Source organism: Hermetia illucens, chromosome 2 (assembly GCF_905115235.1).
Source record: "Hermetia illucens chromosome 2, iHerIll2.2.curated.20191125, whole genome shotgun sequence".
Lineage (NCBI taxonomy): Eukaryota > Metazoa > Arthropoda > Insecta > Diptera > Stratiomyidae > Hermetia > Hermetia illucens.
The window spans coordinates 61,447,318-61,451,499 of record NC_051850.1 but is presented as its reverse complement, the minus strand read 5'-3'; the positions used below and the strand labels follow the sequence as shown (position 1 = coordinate 61,451,499).

Genomic DNA, 4,182 nt, shown 5'->3' with positions numbered 1-4,182 from the left:
TTCTCCTCCACCGCCCTAATATGCCACGTATGAGAGCCCTGATATTTTGGTGAATATATTCCGCCTCTCCTTGATGAACTCACAGAGCAATTACGTCAATTCGGGGACTATCCAAGTTCCTTTCCGAGTTTCGCTACGAATCTCGACTATCTAAGGGCAATGTTGCCCTCAATGGTAACCTCCCAAGTTTTGAGCTTTTGCGAAAAAGATCCGATGTAGATCTCATTTCCACTCCACTAAGATCTCTCGTAGCTTTAGATGGCAAAGTAGCGAAGTGTCCGACTACTGAGGCACTGTGGTCGCTGGATGTCGACGGCCGGGGGCCGGCTTACTCACAACCAAAAATCGCTGGTACTGGATTTCCGAAACCCTGCAAGCAAAAGTAAAAGTAAGCCGGTGAGAATTATTCAATTTACTATAAGCTTCCTATGTAAAACTGTTCAGTTGATTTCCCTTCAAACTTAAGTAGAATTAGGACTATCAATCTAATATGTTAAAATTGTATATCGTGAAGATATAACTATAATATTTACACTATATTAAGTTCACTTTTATGGCTTTTTCAGTTGCAGTAAGCAAGCCGGAACTCCTTTAAAAGCTGCTTATTATCTAAGCTTCTGATTGAAATTAATAATTTCTTCTCTCATTTAGTATGATTCCCGCTTTGGAAAAATGTTGTCACAGGACACTGATGTTGTTATTATATTAAGCCACTTGGGCATGTATGCATATAAATGAGGATATACTGCTTTACTCCAATAAGACCAAATCAGAGGACCCACATGCCTTTTCAAAATGAGCTTCTGCAGGTATTTATCCATTTCCACTATACCTTCGGCTGTCGGATTTTCGAGCACCAAACGCGCAACATCTGCATCAAATTCTGACCAAATGGATTCCGATTGTGATAGGGTGAACGTGGATGTTGACGGTTCTTTAGTCTTGATATGACTATCACTAGCACTTGCTTTCGATTAGAAGCATAACATGTTTCTGTTCACTTATAATAATATTTTCACGATGGATGCAATTCAAGATAAAAATCTTCTTTCGATGTAAATTCTCACGCAAGCAGCTCTCGAATTTCATTTAAGCTGTATGTCTCCTGTTCACTCCTTCGAGGAAGAAAGTTGCCCGGAATCAAATACAATGTTGTAATCAATTTCCAACTTTGTTATCTAAAACAGAACGCAATAAACTATTCAAAAACGAAATTGAAAATATGAAACTGAAAAGTTCTTTATGGACTTTCTCAAGTTCGCGTTTATTGAAAATCTAATTGCCAAATCACTTTTTACTTTCTATTATTTTTTTCGACCCATCAAGGCCTACTTCGCCATGGAGAACACCGGCGGTGGCAACTGTCAATCGAATTAACAACATTCGAAATAAATTTCGAACCGCACAATAAAATGTCCTCTTAAGCTGAAATTTAAGACGTTTATAGACTTAACGCAACTTGTTTCAGCGATGGTTTTTTGTATGTGTTTCTCTGTGCGGATACAACATTTTCCCCGCTGATTTTTTCTGTTACTTTATAAAATACTTTAGATAGATACAGTCTTTTCGATAATAGCCCAGTCGACAGCTGAGATCTAGTTCTTACTAGGGCAATTGTTGCAATGACGACATCTTTCATCCTCAATATTCTCTCCAACGTATCGTAAGTGGAGTTCCAACCCGTTGCTATGCCGTGCTTCAGTTTTATTTGCTGAAGATCCATGTTTTTCCGCATATCCTTCAACTTCTATTCTGCTATACTTTTAACTTTGCTAACTGTTGAAGAGATTTTAGCAATACTAGCCTGACCTACTAAATTCAAGGTATGTGCAAAACAGCTGATAGATGAACAGCTCCTAGCATATTAGTTGCCTTATCGCTAAATACAATATTCCATTAGAAAAATTTTTCCTTTAAATATTCCGAGGAGTTCAACCTTGTGTGCTTTTCAGGGAATTCAATACATCCTAACATCACCGAGCATAATTTGCTTGGTTCGCTATTTACATAATGAGTCGTAATTGCTGTATATTCCTGGTTACTTATGGATGTCAATGAATCCGTTGTAATATACACAGCTAACGCTTTGAAATTTTGTTCTCTGACAATTTCTGGCACCCTTTTATAGATTTTAGGTAAGAGACTTTCCAAAAGCATTTTTCTAGTAGGTAATTGGTACCTAGGACATAACATTTCAACGATTTGTCTAAATTCTTTCTTCGCTACTAATCGCAAACGATGGTAACCTTTAGCAATTATAAGGACCAGCTGCTCGTCCAATTTTTCCGTCTTCTTCACTGGCATCGATTTCGTGCTTACTGGGTACTCCTGCTACTGCTGTCCTGTTGCTGCTGAACAGAAACTCGGTTTGATGTAGCACCAATGGCTAGCGTAGGTGCTAATTGTCTTCCGGTTCCTATTGAAGAAGCGGAAGGCTCCTCTTTTTCAACTACTGTGATTCGCGCAGGTTGCCTTTCTACATTGATACTGATCGTAGGATGCTTACTCTTCATATGCTTTTGTAAGCTCCCTATCGAGGTAGAAGAAACAGCAAATATTTGTGAGCAATATGCGCATTTGGCGTGTTTGGCTTTTACCTCTGAGAAGTGATTGTATGAAGAGCTGAATTTTCTTTTTGAGGACATTTTTAAATTAAGACGAAATATATAAATATGTATATTTACTCAAAAGTTGATATCTCTATCGTATACGTATGTACCCTATTGTCTCTCCGCGGTAAAAACACATTGTCAATTAGATACGGAACTGGAAAGTTACAGTATTTTACAATCACAGTTCTCAAATAAATAGTAGTCTTGCAACACGGGAAAATGACAAAAATGTATAGTCATAAAAGTACTTTAAGGAGTTACATATGTCCAGAGGCGTCAAAAAAGCGCTAAAAGAAATTTTTTTTTTAGAAAGGATAACAATAGAAATTAATAAAAGAAATTATTAAACATTGTTTATTAGTATTTAAACTTTATAAAAAATTCAATTTCAAATTTTTTTCCAAAAATTAAGATGTTAACAATCACGTGACCCAAAATACATAAGAAAAAATGTTGGTTCATGGTCAGCATCATATCTCCTTGAAATATTAATGGATCTGGAAAAAGTAAAAAAATTCTTGTAAAATACAGTTGTAGTTATAGTGTATCGGGCCGGATTTTTGAATTTCAAAAAATTTTGCAAATTACGGCAGTTTAAAAAACATAACAAGCATTTTTCGTCGTAAATTTCACACTTTTATTATGTTTATAGAATTTTCTGATGAAAATAGCGAAAATCCCGCTCGATACACTATAGAGAATTTAATTTCGAATATTTAAAAAAAAAAACCATCAAAAAATATTAAAAACTGTATGAGTTACCATGCTGCCCGTGCCGGAAAAAGTATTTTCGAGAAAAACGCGTTTAAAGTTTCAAGTGTCTTTCGCTCGAGGTTGCGCGCTGCTAAAGCAAGAACTGAAAGAAATAAGAAATGAATTTTTTTATTTATTTTGTTAACTTACATTTAATCTCCCATTCCAGCTTGATTAAATTAAAAGTAGATACCGCAACATTGGTAGCTATTTCAACTACTCTTCGAATACCTGGAGTACATTTGAGTGCAATCCTCCAAATCTTGGAATTTTAATTCTCCTTCTTTATAGTTGGATTTATCTCCTTAGCCGTTGGTTTTGTTTCTTTTATGACTGACTTTTACGATTTTTTACTGTCATTGACGACTTGGCGAAGACGTTTACCCATGCATTTTGGACATGACCCATGCATTCTTTCTTCTGTACTTCAAGGTTTTGATACGGCTGAGAACTTGTGATACACATCACCAATGTAATATTCATATTTAACTCCATAACTTCTAATGATCTATGAAACATTTCCACAGCACTATCTGGCTCCATTTTCCCAGAGCTACTTTGTGATTTACTGCACAATGTTCGTGATGATTTTCTTACCACGATTCATACTCAGGCGTACCTTTGACATTTTCGTGAACTTCGCATTCTTTGCAATATCTGCTTTTTACCAGAGTCAATAACTTTTCCTACTTTCATGTTGTAACTCCGAAAATCGAAGACAAGCCTCTCTTCATCCAAGTGCCATTTCCGAATACAAGAATTCCATCCTTAGATAATTGTACTTTATCTTGATTAGCAGATTCCTGAAGTTCTTCCT

General features: G+C 36.0%; 1 long non-coding RNA gene across 1 annotated transcript; it reads right to left on the bottom strand.

The window, feature by feature from the left end:
- Positions 1-2,939: 2,939 nt before the first annotated feature.
- Positions 2,940-3,847, bottom strand: LOC119650177. Its single transcript, XR_005249239.1, has 2 exons — positions 3,375-3,847; positions 2,940-3,109 (listed from the first exon to the last, which is right to left on the bottom strand). It is a non-coding gene; the product is annotated as an uncharacterized LOC119650177 (long non-coding RNA).
- Between the last annotated feature and the right edge of the window lie 335 nt (positions 3,848-4,182).